Consider the following 20159-nt stretch of genomic DNA (forward strand, 5'->3'; position numbering starts at 1 on the left):
GATGGATCCATGTTTGAAACAATGTTTTTTTCTCGTTTGTTTTCCAGGATCATGTATCAATCGTCATCATCATCGTGTAATTCAACCTAGAATAATGCATTTTAATTAATCAATTAGTTATTATAATGAATAATTAATCAAATAAAAAATACAAAAAGAATACTTTGCCTGAAGACAAATTTGCTACCTGAATTGAATTTTGATTTTCCATATAGGTTGTTTGGTTTGTTAAATCAATTAAATTGAATTTGAAAAAACAAAAAAAAATTTAAAATAAGTACTGAAAGTCTGTGATAGATGTCGCCACATGTTTCAATTAAATAATTTCAATAACAAGAAACATTATTTTTTGTGTAATTCATCAATCAATTCTCTAGGATTCTGTAGAAGAAAAAAAAACAAAATGAAAAATTGTCAACGATGCTGATGATGATAATGTCATCGAGTGGTTCGAAGCAAAAAAAAAATACCATCACTAATCGTAAAAAAAATGTTATATAATGGCAATAATGTAGAGGAGTTGAACTATGAAAAAAAACTGTAAAACGAAAAGAAAAGAAAAGAATAAACGAAAATGGATACATTCTATTCTATTCTCTATAGTGAATGAAAATGATCCATTTTAATTTCTTTATTTTTTTTTTGCCTAAAGAATTCATTTGTTTCAATTAAAACAAAACGAAACGTCTTAAAGAAAAGCAAAGCAAACGACGATGAAGACGATTTTTGTTTCATTTTGGTTTTTTTTAAAAAGAAAATTTTCCAGCCAAACCATATTGCCGCCATCAACAGAATCAAGTGTTGGGAAAAAAATCAGCTTTAAAATTATTATTTTCGTTTTCTCCAAAAGACGATAATGATGATGATGATAGAATGGCTATGATGAAAGAAATTCCCTTTGCCTTTTTTTTATCTTTTTTGGTTGTTGTTAATTAGCATGTAAATGTAGCAATTTTCATCTTTTTTTTCGTTCATCATCATCATTATCTACATTTTTTAAAGAAATATTTCTTACAACGATAAAAATGATGATGATGGTAAATAATGGCGATAATGGTAACGCGTCCATCATCATCATTTATATATAGAATTTTAGTTTGAATCAAAAGAAAGTCGGGCGTCATTCACATATGAGATGCGCTTCTGGAAGCATCATTATTATTTAGATATGTAATACACATACATAATCAGCTTTTTGTTTGATGGTTTGAAGTTTTTTTCCCATTTGATCATTTAAAGGTTTTTTTCTTTCGTTAATGTTTACTGTTATTTTTTTTCTTCTGTTATCTAACCCTTTTCTATCCACAAACACAAACACAAAACACACATACTTAACTTGTTTGTTGTTGTCATGTAGAATCGGGTTGTTGTTGTTGTTGTTTTTTTCGTTGGTACAACAACATCATTGAATCAGCAAACAACAACAACAACAACAAAAGTGTTGTGATCGGTTCGTCGAATCGAATGAATTTGAAAATTGAATTAAAGAAGAGGGCGTTATGTTGTTGTTGATGAAACCGGATCTTGAATTTGTCAATGGTGATGATGACAATCTTCGGAATCATTGTTTTCCAATTGCTTTTTGCTTTGAACCACTTAAACCCGAAAGAATAAGAAGAAGAAACTTTTGATTCAACCCCTCCATTCCTTTATTTGTCTACGTTGTTAGAAGTTACAAAAATCATTTCAGTTCGGTTCGTTTATTTTTCTTTTCTTGGATGTTTATGTTGACAACAATAAAAAAACATAGACCAAACGAACAATCAAAAGAATAGCAAGAAAGAAAGAATTAAGAAATATCATTTGGTTGCACGAACCGAGAAAAAGTTTTACTTCTTTTTATTATTATCAAACATTATGATCATCATCATCATCATAATGATAATGATGATGATTATGATCGTTGGTCATTATTATGATGATTATTATTAACACCACACACACACACACACACACACACACATTATAATCGTTATCGTTGTTGTTATTCGGTTTAGTAAGTAAGTGTTTTCTCTCTCACACACAGATTATTGTTATTGTTGTTTATGACAATTCTTAACACGAAATTCTTAATGATTTTTTTTGTTTCTGTTTTGATTAGCTCAATAAAAAAGCTTGGTTGACACTTTTTTTTGTTTGCTTCTCGCTTATTTCTCTTAATGATTTTGGCCATTTAATTATCGAAAAGAATCCTAAAAGATTTAGAAATTTTTTATTTTATCCCATTTTACTTTGGTCAAATCGGAAATAATAATAATGAAAATGAAAAAAAAGTTACGTTTCACGAATTGAAATTTTGGTTTTTTGTTTTTTTTTTTGTTTCATATAACAAAATAATGGATCAAATGGATAAAAAGTTTCACACACATTACCGCATAATGTAATTTTGCGTATAACCGGAGTGAACGAGAGAGAGAGAAAAAAAAAGAGTGAAAATGACTAAATGGCCATTAGACAATCAACAATGAATGTGAATTTCTTTCTTTTCCCCCCTTAAAGAAAATAACGATGAAAGCCTACGATGAAACAAGTAAAAAAAACTGCCAACAACGATGAAGAAAAATCGAGTGTCAAAAGTGTTTCTGGAACATTTTTCTTTACATTCTTTCTTTGGAATATAAAAAAATAAAGTGAAAGTTAAGAAAAAAAAGAAAAAGGGAATGATAATGACAGTAACTGTATGGTGTAACAAACAAAACAGAAAAAAAGTTAAGTTTTAATTTGGTTTCCACACACATCCACACATAGTGTAATCTAATATAGCTAAAACTATCTTAGTTTGGGAAAGAATAATAATCATCATTATTATTATTTACCGAGTCATTTTCGTTGGATTACGGTTGTTTTTACGGTTGTTTTTACAACGTTGTTGTAATGTAAAATACAATAAATAAATAAAAAAATCCTTTTTTTATCTCATAACTTTGTTTTTTGTTTTTCGGTAATAATGATCCCGGTGTGTGTGTGCTTGTTGGAGAAAGATTCAAAGTTTTTTTTCTGTTGTTGTTGTTGATTTCTTGTTGTTGTTGTTGTTGTTGTCTTTTCTGCGACAAACTTAAAAACAACAACAACAAAATGACATCAAAGAATTTTTTGGTGTTAACTTTTTTTTTGGATCGTTTTCTTTCTTGGATTGGATAAGATTTGCACCCAGTGTATCTTCTTTGATTCGGGTTTTTCACACACACATCGAAGCAAACAACAACAACTTTTGAGAAACTCTAAACAATGTTAAAATATTAAAAGTTTTCTCGGTTTTCATCAAAATGACAAACGAAAAAAAAGAGTTATCGCTTTTTTTCTTGTTGACAGACAAAAAAAGAAATTGAAAACTTTTAATCCGGTCATATAGCCATCATCACTATAACCGAATACAATGTAAACATTGTCCACAAAGATTTGTGATTGATATTAACTGAAAATTTCTTGTTTTTGAATTGCAAATCAACTTTGGTGTAAATTGAAAATTTTACTTTCTAATCCAAAATGATCAACATGAGAACCAATTTTTTCCTTTTTTCTCATGATATGTGTGTTTTTCCTATGCAAATTATGTTTGAACAAGTGAGAAGAGAGATAATAGTGGCCTTCAAATTATCAATGAACAACAATTTAGCATCAATTTGATCACCTTTGGCAAATGAAATGTTCCAAAAAACAAAGCAAAAAAACAGAACAACAAAATGAAATAATCATTCGTCGTAGTCGTTTGTTTGGTTTCAAACATCATTTCATTTTGGACAAACAAACGAAAAAAAATCTCATCATCATCAAATTAGTGATGATGAGAAATTGAATTTTTTCATTTTCAGCTAAAATTTTTTAATTCGCACGCAAACTTAAAACCAACAATTGCAAGGTAATTGGTGATGTTGGTCATCAAGGTCTCATTTATTTTTAAAAAAACTAACTAAATGAAAAATGGTCAGCAACATGTCAAACGAAGAAGAAGAAGAAGAAGCACACAGGTGAAACACACTGTAAATGAACAAAAAAAAATTAAACGATGATGAAATTGTTCAAAGAAAACTCCTATAGTGAAACCAGAAAAATAAAGTAGCAGGTATAAGAAAAATTTTTTTCAGGTTTTCTCACGCAAACCTAGAAAATAATGATGATGATTGCCCTGTGCCTACATCATCATCATCATTATGATGATGAACGTCATCAAATTAATGAACTGTACGCACACACACACACATTGGATCAGTGAAAAAAATAAATAATGAAAATTTTCATTTCCATTTTCATTTTTCGGATGTGAAAACCAAAACCCAGTAGCAAATTTTTGCTGGAAAGAAATCAAGAAAATAAAGTTGATTACATCATCATCATCGACTCGGTAGTTTGATTCGATCCGGTTAATGTTTGATTTGGATTACCGGGCATGTGTCGCACACACACACACACACACACAGGTATTCGATCTATTTGTTTTTTGTTTTACATCATCAACAACCGATCATCATCAAATCAATCGATCGATTCGACATCTAAAGCACGCAAATAGACAAACATACACACAGGAAAATACGAATGTTGATGTTTCATTGTAATAAAAATGAAAAAATCAACGATGTGGCAAACAAACAAACAAACAAAAAGTGTTTATTATCACACTTCATCAATCATCATACCAAAAAAAAAAAAAAAAATCAACTACAAAACATTGAAGATGATGATTATAATGATGTATTATTTGGTCATCCATTTTGGCTATTCAGTAGCCATCAAATGAATGAATAAATCAATCAATCGGTCGATCAGCCAGTCAGTCAGTCAGTCAGTCGATCAATGTTAAAACGGGTTTCAACATTTGACCATCAACAACAACATCGGAAGTTCTGAAATTCCAATGTAATGATGATTGACATTAGATAGAAGAGAAACGATTCTTCAATTTTACTCAAACAACAATAATCATTAGTTTGCATGAATTGATTGATTTGTTATGAATTTTGTTGTTTATTTTTTCGGCAATATAATTATTTTCAAAGTTTTTTTTGTATAACAACAAAAAATCAATTGAAATTTGACTGAAAATGGAGAAGATTCCTATCAATTTTTACATTAGACTATCATTCTGAAATAATGATAATGGAATATCGATTTATTTGTGAAAAACAACAAAATCGAAGCACAAAACCAAAAACACACACAGACAGACATGGTGTTCATTTCAACAAAAAATACAATTAAATAATGATCATCATTTGTAATGATGATCATTATTCAATCGACAAATATCGATAAATTGAATGATCGAATAGAGAAAAAAACAAACAAATGATGATGATCCATTCTTCTTCTGCTTCTTTTTTCTTTTTCGGTAAATGATAATTACCAATCATTGATTGTTTGTTTGTGTGGTGAAAAAAATTCTTTGAATCAAATGAAAATTAATGTTTTAAAAAAAAGTTTTCCTTGAAGATTTTTTTTTACCAAGAATTTGGCAAATTCTCACCACCACCACCGACGACGACAATGATAATGATTCGGAATGTTGTTGCTGTTTTCTTCGTTGCCGGACCATTAATTCATCACGATTCAAACATCAGACAATCAATTAATTTGATTATTGGATTGAGAAAAGAAAAATAGGTAAAACAACAACAACAACAACAACAACCAGACAATTTGGTTTTATCATTTTGTTGTCGAAAAGAAAAACCCGGAAAAATACATCCAACAACCAAAAACAATCTGCACACATCATCAAATTGGCATCTGGTTCTTGCATCAATTTTTATTATTACCACTTTTTTTCTGTTGTTGTTGTTGAAAAAAATACAGATTTTTCATCATCATCATCAATGACATTCCTAAAATCAATGATTAGTTCATTAATTATAATGGATCAAAAAAAAAAACAGAAACGACATGGCAGATCGGAAAAATCGATGAACGAAGTAATCATTAATGTTTCCAAATACGATTCATAATTACTATTGTTTTTCTTGTTGTTGTTCAATCAACACTTGAACATTTTGGGCAAACAAACAAACAAACACGAAACAAAATAACAAACAAAAAAAAAAAAGATAAATCCAGAAAAACTAACAAAAATGACTGTCAATAGATGAGATTGATGGATCGATCGATCGATCGATCCAACCAACTAACCAACCAACCAGGTTTCAGTTAATACCATTCAGGTTACCTATGTTATCTTGATTAAAAAAGTGAACCAATTTATCACATTTTTTTCAGATTGATCGTTTTATGTGATAACATCATTATATAATGATCAAAATGTAAAACAAGAACTTGGATTTTGATTAACAACAACAACGAAAAAAAACAATTTGTTTTGAAGAAATGGATTCAATCAATTGATCGGTTGTATTGGGTCAAATGTTTGTTTGTTTGTTTGTTTGTGATTTAAATCCAATAATTAAACAGTAAATGATGATTGGATTTTGTTTTTGTTTTTTTTCTGTCGGTTTGATTGTAATCAATTTTTTTTCCTATTAATTTCCTTTTACCGATCATCATCATCATCATCATCATCATTTATCGGGTAAATGATGATTACATTTGATTAGAAATTTTTTATTTCGGTCAATTCAGAATTGGCAGGTGGTTGATGGTTTTTTTCGTTTGTTTGTTTGTTTGTTGTGTGTGTAGCAGTAGCTACCTTTTTAGCTACCTTGATCATCACCTACATTTGAATCTGAATGCATTTTTTTTGAATGAAATTTTTTGCTTTTGATGTCCAAATTATTTCGAAATGTGACTCATAAATAAGTAAGAATTTTCAGTAATTTTCAATTGATTTGTGTTTGAGAGAAAAAAAGTATTGCAATAAAGAAGAGTTGCATTAGCAATCGATAATTAAATGATCAATGAATGAATCAACGATGTTTGTTTGCTTGTTTGTGTGTATTCGATTGATTGAAAATCAAAAATGATTTCATAAACAAAAGTGATGAAAATCATTATCATCATCGTCTATTTGACACGTTCAAAATGATTGATTTCTTATTTCGTTTTTCTCTGCTTTCAACAATAAGTATTGGATCATTGATCTTTTGATGAAAGAAAGAAATTCTTTTCATTCCTTTTTCAATTGTTTGATTTTTAAAAAAAAATCGGTTCGATTCTTTTGATTGTTTTCTAATATTATCGGCATTTATTCTTTGCAAAAATTGAAAAAAACAAAACAAAAGTCGGGTACTTTGTAAAGTAAAGTAAACTTAATAAATGAATCGTATAGAAAGAAACGAAAAAAATTCATTCATTCATTAGATGTTTGAAGAAAAAAAAACGGAGAATAAAAGTGATCCGCTTTCAATATTCGTGATTCTTTTGAGAAAAAGGAATGAAAATATCTACACTGCAACAACAACCAGAAAAAAAGGAAAAGAAAAACACATGTTTCAAGTGTGGAAAAAAAATGTGTTAACTAGATTGGATTCTAAACAGACATAAACAAAATAGAAAATGAAAATTTACATCTTGAAAGGTCAATTTTAAATAAGTTAGTATACTATTGGAGAAAGTTCATAATGGTTATACACAAACAAAGACAATCTTTCGACCGTATCCTCGTCGTATAATCATCGAACCATAACTAAACACTATTAAATATGTTTAGGGTGTTCATTCAGAAAATAAATTTAATGATTCAATTCTTAAATTGTTGTTGAAAACAAACAAAACAAAAACAAAAAGAAAATGTTTCAATCAACAACAGAAAGAAAAAACATTGTATATCATTGTCAGTTAGTTATCAGTCACAATCTTCATTAACAAAGAAAAACTTTGAAACTTTTTTTGTTGGTCATCAATCAATCAATCAATCAAACAATGATGATGCGGTAGGTCCATACCATACCACACCATCCATTCATAATGATCATTGTAGGATTGCCCCTTTGTTTACATTATTATCATAACATAATTTTGCAAACCAAACACAAACACACACACAAACACTCAAATATGGATCGATAGCTATTAATTAATTGTTTGTTGAAACGTTGATCATGAAGAAAAAAAATGAAATGTTAGAATAACTTTCATCAGCCATATATCTTACGGGCATCACGAATCACATTTGTTTTGTGTTTGTGTGTGTGTGTGTTTCGTTGGATTTTCAATCAACTGAAGATGATGTTGATGATGTAAATATTTGTTTGGTTGTTTGCAAAAGAATCATCACTTTTGACCTCTGTGTGTGTGTGTTTTACAACACAGATGTTGTGTGATCATCTTGAAAACAACAAAAAAAAACTGGCTGGCCATTTTTTTCTTTAGTTCGAACATCCCATTCGCAATATTTGTTCCTGTAATCAATCTAAGGGTTAAATAATAATTTAAACTAACGGAATAACCTTTTTGTGAAAAGATATTTTGGATTCGTCTTCTTTTGGATGTTACATTGTTGACAGCCAAAAAAAAGCAAAGAAAAATTCATTAATTCTTGTGTGGATCATAAGGGAATTTTGTTCTAATAGAAATGGTGCCGACAAACAAACAAACAAACATAACGACGTCGACGACGACGATGGAGATGGTCATCATCATCATCATCAATATGAATGACCTCTCAACCCTCTCTCTCTCTCTATGTCTATGTCTATGTCTGTAGTGTATAATGGAATGGCGATAATTTACAAGATCAAGACAAACAAAAAAAAGATTCGATGTCAATTTTAATGTTCCAGATGATAATGATAATGGTTGTATTGGTGGTAATGGTAGTAGTAGTGGTGGTCCATTATCTTTATTAAGTTCCAGAACGACGGCGAAAGAAAAAATCTAAATAAATAAACAGTGAAAATACCAAATGTAAAAAAAAAGAACAGTAAAATGAAATGAACAACCCAGCAATGATGAGTTCACAGATTCACATTTCAAGTTGTTATTATTTGCATTACATGATATTATCATTATCATTTTTGCTTTGGTTTTGTTTTGGTCGGTTTTTTAAACATCATAATCATCATAGGGATGTTACATGATGACAATGATTCCGTGGAATAATAATGTTATGTAATGTCATTTTTTTTGAAATAGAATCCAAAAGAAAAAACAAAACGTATCCAGATGTATTGATGGTCATTATCCGATTATCATCATTTGAATTATGACCATATAAGTCACAACAAATGAAATTATAATGGCCATAATTTGTTATGAAACATTATGGCGGTAAAATTTAAAAAACCGAAACGAATCGTTTAGTTATGCAACAACATTTTCGGATAAAAATGAGAGAATTTAGGGTCAGAAAAAGTTCCAGTTGAATAATGTCACAAAGGAATTAAGAATTTTCATTTTTTTGCAAAAATGATTCTGGATCTAAAAATCCGAAACGAATTTGATTTGAATGAAATTCAAAACAAAAACTTTGTAAAATTTCAAAAACCCCAATTTAAAATTCTTCACAATGAAAAAAACTAGCATCCAAAAAAAAACCTTGATTCACAGTGTGCGTGTGGTCTTTTTATTACAAATGAGGCAGGCAACAACAGCAACAACAAAATTGCCATAAAAAATAATAATTGAAAAATCCGGATGATTCGAATGAATGGTTAGTGGAAGGAGAAAAAGAAATTGATTAGTTCTTGACTGTGTTTTCGATTAATGAACGCAGGAACATAAATATTAAAAATCAAAAAAAAGAAAAATCAAAAATCAAAAACATTCAACGATAATTTCAATGAAAGAACCAACAACAACATCATGACACCAATCAAGGCATATTTCGAACCGATAAACTAAAATCATTAAAAAAAAACATGCTTATGATGGCCAGTCAGTCAGTCAGCAAGGTAAGAGGAACCAGATTTTTGCAAAAAAAACAACCAATTCTTTGGTCGATTTATAATAACCAAACACACAGTAGCAAAGTTAATCATTCATTCATTCATTCATCCAGGTAAGCTTCAAAATTTGAAGGCAAAGTTCATAACTACCACTTTCACTGTTTTCACGAACAAATATATCTTGGCGGTCATAATGAATGAATGATGCTTGCTCAGCACATACCTGTACAGTAGCAGTTTCTGTGTGTGTGCGTTTGTGTGCAGGAATCATTATGATGGACATAATTATTAAAAAACTAAAAACTAAGATCAATCTATTAGCCATACAACTAACCAATTACTTATCTGGCTGGTTGGCTGGCCTGATTCCTGGCTACCTGAAATGAACTAAAAATGAATGCAAAATTTCAAAGTCACGATCATCGATGATGATGATCAGCATGTGTTTAGGCGAGGCTTCTTTATCTATCGATGTGGTCATGGTTTTTCTATAGTTCGGTTTGGTTTGTTTCGATCCAGAACACAGTGTTTTTTCGTTGTTTTGATTTTCTGATTTTTGAATTTTTTGATTTCAGCCCAACTAAATAGGAAACAAAAAATTAAGGTAGAAAAATGCGTGTGTGTGTGTGTGTTTCATTCGATGATGGTCAGATCGATAGACATTCTCATTTTATGGTGCTTCTGGTGGTGGTGGTGGTGGTTTTTTCAGTTGATCATCGTTATCACCGATGATGATGATGATGAAGAAGAAGATCATTTCTGGCCTTAGGCTTTTGACCAAAAGAAACTGAACTGAACTGAAAATTTTTCCACCATTTTTTTTAAATATTTTCTTTGTCATCATTCAATTCGTGACTTGATATCTATCTGTACTTTAGTTGTGAAGTTGGTAAGGAATTTTTTTATTCCAGGTAAAAAAAAAGACATTTCTTTCTCTCTCTCTCTTTGCATTTTTTACTGATCTACATCTTATGGTTATCGATCGATTTGGCCATTATCATTAATAATTTTTTTTTGTAGAAAAACACATTGGCTACTGGTTCACGACGATCATCATCATCATCATCATGTTTATTACTGAACAAAAAAAAATCAAAGATTGATTTTATCTTTGAAAAAAAACTTATGGTGTCGTAATGATTATCAGTATCATCATCATCATTATGATTATGAATTGGAATTTAGAACCGGAATAGCAATCAATGATTAGCATCAAATTTGGTAGGGTAAGATCAAGGCAATCGATTGAATAAGTTGAAAAAAAAAGATTGACTTTGATTTGGTTGCTGTTTTTTCGGAAATCTTGATGTAAACAAACAAACAAAGAAACAAATTCGTGATACAGTCAGTAAATCTTATCGGGAAACATTAAACACGATGAAAATTAATGTGACAAAATTTTTCAAATTTAAATTCAATTTTACGATGTTTTATCCAATGTTTCAATTATGGACGATGGGGGGAGAACAGTAGCAACAACAAAAAAAAACAGGGCGATGGTCAAATGGATTCAAAAAACGCTTGATGATGATGATGACCATCATTACATTATTAACCGAATAAATTATGTCTGGATGATCGAATCGAATCCAAAGAAGAAGAAGAAAAAAAAAGTTTTGTCAATTTAAATGGCCAAGGTCAATTTGATAATCACCTTTGAGAGCATGCATGAATGAATGAAAGAAAAGAAAAACAAAAATCAAGGTGTGATGTATTTCATTTAGTAAATTTATCACTTTTACCTTTTTGTTTCTTTTACAAACAGGTAGCATTCAATTTATTCATTCAATTTGATTCAATTTGATTTGATTTGATTAAGTTTAAATTTTCGGCAACAACAACAGAAACAAAAATTGAAACATTGAAACAAAAAATTTCATCATATCCGATTTTTTTTTTTTTGGTTCAATTTTGTTCAATCATCAATAGAGGGCAATACTTGTTATTGATTAAGAATCCATTATCCTACATTACATCATGCTACTACTACTAAAAGATTGATACATATCCTTATCCATTTTTGAATCAAATAATCAAACTCTCACTAATACCACTACCATAAAATCAAAGATTCAAAAAAAAAACTAACAGCATCCAAAAAACGAAAATATCCAAACAAAGAGGATAATTTTTTTTTCTTCTTCTTCTTCATCAGTGTATCCTCTATGTGGATTTCATCATCAACAAATCGTCTGCATTCTCTCGCTTCACACATGGCTAAAAAAAAACGAATGATGGTGGTATTGCGAGGCATGAAATGCATTGCAGCAGCAGCTCTGTTCCATCATGATATTCAGTCGGTACATTGCTATGGTCGTGTATACATCGGCATATATTGAGGGAGAGAATTTTTTTTTTTGTCCAAAAAAGATTTTTCTACATTGATTGATTTCACCCTCATTTTTTTTTGTTACATAAAAAAACATCCTCTCATCATTTTCCCTCGTTTATTCTGCGCTACTGTGTATGTGTGTGTGTTTATGCGACGAACTAATGAACCAAAAATATATTGTCTTTTCGTTTTGTGTTGTTTAAAATTTCAATCGATTTTTTTTTTTGATCAAAAAAATTTGCGACAAATTTTATTCATCAAACAAAAAAACCAAAAACAGTTAAAAAAAGTAAGTTTTTTTCCCATATAATTTTTCCCGTAGAAATTCGATCAAATACATTGTGTGTGTGATCAGTGCAGTAAGGTATCCTGTGTTTTTGTGTAAAAGCATGGTGGTGATTGATTTTTTTTTGGCTGGAATTTCATCATCATCGATCGTTATCAAGCATTTTGTATTGAGAAAACAGAAATCAACCGAACAACATCATTATCATCAATGTACGATTCTAGTGTTTGTTTCTGTGTGTGTGCATATCCTATGCAAATCAATGTTGATTATAAACACAGCATACAGGAAGTTGGTAAATTTCCGTTTCTGATGATTCCTGTGTATGTGTGTTTTGTATTTGAATTTCATAATACAAATCATCATCATCATTTGAAAATCATTGAAAAAATCGATCCATTAAGTGTTTGTGTGTGTTTTAAAGGATCTCTCTATCTCGTTTTGTTTGTGTTATTTTCTCATTTCATTTGGAGTAAATTCCTTGTTGTTTTTTTTTGTTGGATCATCATCAATTTTTCCTTTATTCATTCATTCATTTGTCTGTCTGTTTGTTTGTTTGTTTTTTGGTTCAACAGCACTAGTATTAGAAATTCCAACATTGAATTCATTGAATGGATCATCCTTATCGGTTGAATTGAATAAAATCAATCAACCGATAAGGATGATGATGATGATGATTCAGAATCTTTTTCTTCATCATCATTATTTTGTCGTCGTATTCAGATTCCGAAAGCAAAAAAAAATCTAACCAAATTCAAATAATCGAAAGAAAGAAGAAAAAAACATATTTCCAAATGTGCTGATCCATTCGGAATCCAAGAAAACAGAAAGAAAAAACTTTACTACCATCATCATCATTCGATTCCGACCTGAACTTGGATGATAACTCAAAATCGATTCTGTGTTTTGATTTTTTTTGTTTTTGTTTTTGTTTTTATTTCGATCTCTGTGTTTGTATATCTGAAAGATCGGATAAAATTTTCAGTTTTTTCACCAAAGAAGAAATATTCTTCTTCAATCAAGCGATCCAGAAAAAAAAATCAAGAAAGTTGTTGTTGTTGTTGTTGTTGGCCATTTTCTTTCACGAACCAAAGAATCGATCGATAGAATCTTTTCGCCATAGTTTTTTTTTTTTTTGGTGCAAAAGAAACAACAACAACAAGAATATCTTTCTCAAAACTCTTTTTTTTTATATATTCGCATTGAATTGCGATTGGTTTCTGTTTCTGTTTTCGTTTCGTTTTTTCAATCGTGGATCGATTTTTCTTTTCCTAGTAACAACAACAACAACAACAACAAAAAAACTAACGCCTTAGTCTGCCGGGTTCGATTCTATCTAAACATCTTCTTCATATCGATTCAATCTGTTTTTCGACCAGAAAGAAAATTCAGAAAAAAACATTCACTTTCACCTCTCTCTCTCTCTCTCTCTCTCTTTCTCTCATCCATAATGCAGAATATTCTCTTGTTTTTGGATCATCATTATTTATCAAATAATAAATTATTGTATGAACAATCAAGGGTTAACTGATGATGATAATGATGATGATAGATCCAAAATAGAAATCCCATTTTCTTAATTGTTTTGTTGTTGTTGTTTTGTTTTGTTTTCGTTAGCATCCTATCGATCTGAATTTACTTAAATAAATTACAACCATCTTGGTCAATTGATAATCAGTTTTGTCGTTTTTGTTGTTGTTGTTGTTGTTGTTGTTCAAGTTATTTTTAGCACAAATCATCCAGGTAGTAATCAATCGATTTGTTGTTGTTGTTAAGGTTTTAAAAAAATTTTCAATTTCAATTCTTTTGTTTTGTTTTGCTGAACAAATTTGTTCATTCACACACAATCGGATCGATCGGTTCGGACAATAATATTTCGGTCAGTTGGCCATAAATCGAAAAAAAACTTTTTGATGTGATTATCCAATTACAAATAACGATGATGTTGTGGATTTTCTTTTTTAACAATCTTGTTTTGCCTGCTGTTGCTGCTACTACTTTGACTACTTAATCTGTGGTTGGAAAAATAATAAAAAAATCAAGTAGTTCAAATCTAAACTTGGTCTGATGATTATGATGATTATTCTTGAATTTCGAATGATTTTTGTTTTTCACTCTAAAACCAAAAAAAGAAAATAACATACATAAAAGATGCACACACACAAGAGAAATCCAATTCGAAAGATTTTTACCGTTCAAATATCATTTCATTCAATCAATGAATGATGATTATGATGATTATTTGACCTAAATCTTAGGTAAGGATATGTTTATGTTTATGTTGTTTTTTTCGATCAGTTCACTGAAACTCTCATTATTTATGAATTATTAATAATAATTTTGGAAATGGTGGTGAATGCCGAATAAAATGGCCAATCGTTTATGTTTATGCTTGTGTGTGTTTGTGTGTGTGTGTGTGATGGTAATATTAAAAGAAAATCAATAAATAAATACGGTAATTGTTTTTTCTTTTCTTTCTTCATATCATATCATATCGATATTGCATAACGGTAGCATCCATTTATTCATCGTACAATCGTTTATGATGATGATGATGATAATGTTTCAGCAGTAGTGGTGGATGATGGCTATCAATCTTTATTCATTTCATTTTATTGATTGCAATTTTTGTTTTTTGTTTGATTAATTCAAAATATTTGATTTGTGAATGATGATTTTGAATTGCAAAAAAAAAATTTGATTAAATCAATTTTAAGGCTTGTTTTCTGTTTTGTTCAACAAAGAAAAATTGTTTTTGAATTTTTACTTTTTACGTTTGCAAATCATTCGTCCTTTTCTTTAGTTTCAAAAAAAAAAAAAATTCATTTTGATCTTTCAATCAATCAATCGATCGACTGATCGTTCGATCGATTTGATTTTGTATCCAATCTCATTTTTTGTTCATTGAATGATTTATGTCAATCGATTGAATGATAGAAAGATGCTTGTTTGTTTGTGTGTGTTAGAGATTTCTGTTCGAATGTTGATGATGATCCCAAATGTAAATTTTAATTTGAAAAAATTTTTTGTTGGAATTTTTTTCTTCTGGTTTCATTCCATTGTTTTGGTTTATATAGACGAATGATCAGGAATGATAAAAATGGGCCATTCAATATCTTCAGGGTTTTTTTTGTTTTTCTTCTTTCAACCATAATCATCATCGTGATGATGATTATGGTTGTTGTTGTTGTTTTGTTTTTTTGTTGTTCAAGTTGATTCACAAATGATTATGATTTAATGATTGAATCAAATGAATATACCGTAAAAAAACTTTCGTTTTGGAAATTTTTTTTCTATTTATGCCCTTTAGCCCTTCTTTCAGCGAATCAAACCGATTTATATGTAGATTTTTTTTGTTTTTCGGTTTTTTTCGATGCAGAATTCTTTTGGCCAAAATAAACTTTTTGCTGTTGTTGTTTCTAATGATTATTATTGCTGATGCTTTGATAATGGTCATATCTTTTTTGTTGACTTCCTCATCATTGATCATCATCATCATCATCATCATAATCATTGTTGAATGAATGATGCATAACTAACATAACAAGCATGACAAATTCCAAAAAAAAAAAACAAACGATTCACCTTGATATTTTGTGTTTGTGAATAGTCAGATGATCATCATCATCATCTGTCAATGTTTGATGATGATGGTGGTTAGTTGGTTTGATTTGTTTGTTGATTTGGTTTGGTTTAATCTAGATCAGGTATATTCATTGGATTCTTGTTCGTGATTTGTTTCCAGTGTGGCGGCATATCAAAAAAAAAATGAATTCACTTTTTCGTTGTTGTTGTTACAGATCTGTTATCTTTGGTTATCAAGGCAGCTACCCAAAAATGTGGTTTTTATTCATTCATTTTTCCTGATAAAAATATCCTGATATCAGTTTCATTCTTTTTTTGTTTCAAATGATGTTGGTGGGTAGTTCATAGGGGTATATTTTTCATTGCCATTGACTTTTCAAACACAGGTGATTGATATGATGATAATATTCTAGCCACCATGACCACCACCATCATGATTATGATGATAAATGTCAATAGGAATTTGTTTGTTTGTTTATTCTTCGAATACAGTTTACAATGAATGTTCATCAACAACAACATTGGAAAAAGAAGGGTAGTTTTTTGATTTGTTTATGATATGAAATGAGCAAAAAAATGTCTGATTTTAAAAAGATCGGAAATGACCATTATGTTTAAGTGTTTTTTGAAAGAAAGAAAACAAAAATCCAAAAGATTTGTATCGCTGCATGGTTAAAATACAACTTCTTTGATGCAAGGAATTTTTTTTTCTCCCTTCTGTGAAAAGCAATTTCGGAAAATATTTACTCAAATGATGTTGATTATCAATTATGATGATCTTGATTCTCGATTTTCAATCATGAATGTTTTTCTTCCTCTCATCATTATCATCATCATCATAATCACGAATGGTGATGGCTACTAACCTCGGTGTGTGTGTGTGTGTGTGTGATATATATCAGGTTGCACATAACAGCAAAAATATTTATTTGAAAAAATTAATCAATCGATCGATCGATCGATCGATGAGAGTGTGCAAATATATCAAATGAGGGCAAATCAATTTTTTTTGTTTTTGTTTTTGTTTTTGATTATTAATTATTGAATCTTTGCTTTTTTTCCACGATTTTTGCTTTCAAAACAATAATGACTATTCTGTTTTTGGTCGTTTATATTTTGTTCGGACATGATTGAAATCAATTTTTTTGTTTTTAATTTTGGTTTTGGAAAATGGAAATTAATTTCTTTATTTCGATCGATAGTAGAGAGAGAAAAAAAAATCATCAGTAAAGATGATAATCATGGCTGCTCTCACATTCACCATTCACACAATGATTTTTCAAAAAAAAAAAAAATGTAGATTGGCTACCTGAATCAAGCATTAAATATTTTCTATATTTGTTTGATGCTGTGTGTTTGTGAATGATAAGCGATGTTCGCCTTATACCTGTTCTGGTTTTTTTTTTGTTTCTTCTTGATTCATTCATTTTCTTGATTGTTAGTCGGTCAATGATGATGATGATGATGATGATGGTATTTCTTTTCCTTTAGCATCAAAAAAGCCTGTTTTATCTTTTTTACCAGATTCAAAAAAAAAAAAATTCATTTCATCCATCTCCATCTCCATATCAGTTTTGTTATTCGGCTTTAGCTTCTGTATCTTTTTTTTCTTTCTCTTTCCTTCTTCTTTGTATGTGAACAAATTGGTTGTCTTTAATACTTGACTGGTGAATGGAGATGATGATATTCATGTTGGATTTTCAATTTTCGTTGCTGTGATTGGCAAACCATTTTATTTTTTTCTCCCTTCTGCATTATTTCAATGCAGGTATCATCATCATCATCATTGACCATTGGCCCTGTTGAACTTGTTTTGTTTCTTTGATTGAACATTTATTCATTCATTCATTCATTGCCTGCACCAAATGTAGACATTTTTTCATTTTTTTTCGTTTTTGTTTTTGACATAACCACTATATGATGATGATGATGATCATATTATAACTCAGCTTGTGGTATCATCATCATCAAAGCCAAAGCATCCACATATATGAATTCAAATAAACAAATTGATGAATGCTTGCTGTGCAGCAATACAAATCAATATTTTTTCTCTCTCTTCTATCTTTAATCGGCTGCTGCTGCTGCTGCTGGGTGCGCATTTTTTTCATATTTTAGATGGACAAATAACACACACACACACACACAAACAATCAACCACCATCATCAAAATGGAAAAATTTAAATTATTCAAATGGAAATTTTATTTATTTATTTTTTGCAATGATAATGATGATGATGATGTCAAAGTAGAAATTCATTTTTCCATTTTTTTAAAAATATTTTTGGAATTTTCATGGCTCTGGTAATCATGTGTTTCTTCTGGCCATCCATCCATCCATCTATTGTTGTTTTCGTTGTTTTTACCTTGTTTCCCGAGAGATATCCAATGCTGGAACCTACACACACATACCGTTTGTTTGCATTTTTATTTTTTTGGAATCAGGATTTTGTCCTTGGTTCAAGAATTTCGTAACAGAAACATTCCGTTAAATTAGTTTCTTTGTTTTTGTGTAGTTTTTTTTGAGAGTGCACTGTTGTTTTTTGGGGTTAGATTTAAGCATCAAAACATTCAAAAGATTATCAAATTCAAATTTCGGTCACATTTTTTTTTCTTGGTTGTTGTTGACGAATAATTGCTTCTGAAATTTAAAAAACAACAAAAATTTACCTTGTGTGTGGTTGGAGAATCTTTCCATAAAATAGGTTTTTGATGTAATCTCACTTTATCTCTCTTTATCTATCTATGTGTGTGTGTTTATGGTTAAATTGTTCGCCTCCACAAATGAATGATTTAAGAATGACTATAGTAACAGATAAAGAAACGACATCGTTTTAAAGTATATTTTTTTGTTTCATTTTGGATGATGATTATTATTATTGTTGTTGTTGTTGTCAAGATTTCAGGTGAATAAATCAGTAGTGTAACGGATGTGTTCTCTCTATATGACCTGGTTTCTTCAAGCATACTTTTTTTTTATTTGCACTTACACAAACACACACACACACACTTAGTCAAGTGTTAAGTTAATTATTATTCTTTTATATATTCACTGAAATTTCCTTTTTTCTTGATATATTTTTTTCCCGAAAAAAAAGATTCATTTATTTCCGAATGGAATGAATCCAACAAACACACAGACACAGAATGTGATTCAAGTAAAAATTCATTCAAGAATATTGAATATAGCCAACACAAACATATACACGTACGACACGAATTTTTTTCATCATTTTTTCTTTTGGTTGAAAGTAAATCTAGATCATGTTTCGTGCTTTATTTTGTTTGTTTTGTGTTTGTGTTTGTGTGTTTGATTCATTCATTATCATTATGATTACCATTATTATTATTATGATTATGATTATGATGAACCCCCAGAAACAAGTCTATTTTATTTCGATATTAATGAAATTGTCAATGTCTCTGGTGACAGACTGAATTTCTTTTATTCTGCACATCTTTATAAATCACACAAACAAACAAGCAAACAAGTTTGTTTTTTTGGTTAAGAAACGTGATTTGACCATTGTAATTATTGTATTTGTCATCATCAATATTTATTCCAAAATTTTGAACAGAATTTCTTGGTTTTTATTTGTCTTTTTTCTTTTTTTTTGGTGTAAATTTTGTTGCAATGATAATTTCTAATCAAATTCTGGTTATTCTGGTTATGATGATGATGATGACCCAACAGTATTATTCTTGGGAATAAAAACAATGAAGAAAAGCACGTTTTTTTGTTGATTTTCAATCAGAAAATTTTCTGGTCCATGATGATGATGATGGTTGATTGATTTGAAAACACTGGATCAAACTGGTATTTCTGATCATTTCATTTTGCTTAGATTGGCGAAAAAAAAGACAAAGCAAAATTATCATCATTGAATCACCATGATGAATTTGATTTTCTATTTCGAATTCACATTTTTTGTTTTCCATTTTTTTGTATCATTGTCAAACACAATTCTTACACTATATATTCTCATAAAAAAACCAACAGAATATCTTCTTTTTTTGATTAATTCCAATCACACACATTTATTTTGTCTGTTTGGTTGGTTGGTTGAATTTCATGTTTTTGTTTTCTTGTTTTATAAAGAAATCGAATCGCTTGACCAAAAAAACAAATTCATTTTTATCCACACAAAAATAGAAACAAAAAAAGAATCTCTGCCATTGATG

At 29.6% G+C, this 20159-nt stretch overlaps 1 protein-coding gene across 2 annotated transcripts in view; it reads left to right on the forward strand.

Annotated features, from left to right (window-relative positions):
* The first annotated feature begins 12053 nt into the window (after positions 1 to 12053).
* Positions 12054 to 20159, forward strand: part of LOC113788944 (nephrin-like) — a 79719-nt gene continuing 71613 nt past the window's right edge. For both annotated transcript variants that reach the window (XM_075820810.1, XM_075820811.1), the window contains exon 1: positions 12054 to 12394. The gene's annotated coding sequence lies outside the window, so the exon portion shown is untranslated. The remainder of the gene's footprint in view (positions 12395 to 20159) is intronic.

Source organism: Dermatophagoides pteronyssinus, unplaced genomic scaffold (assembly GCF_027571235.1).
Source record: "Dermatophagoides pteronyssinus isolate colony J.1.1.1.1 unplaced genomic scaffold, Derpt_VIB-CSIC_2022.12 sq0008, whole genome shotgun sequence".
Lineage (NCBI taxonomy): Eukaryota > Metazoa > Arthropoda > Arachnida > Sarcoptiformes > Pyroglyphidae > Dermatophagoides > Dermatophagoides pteronyssinus.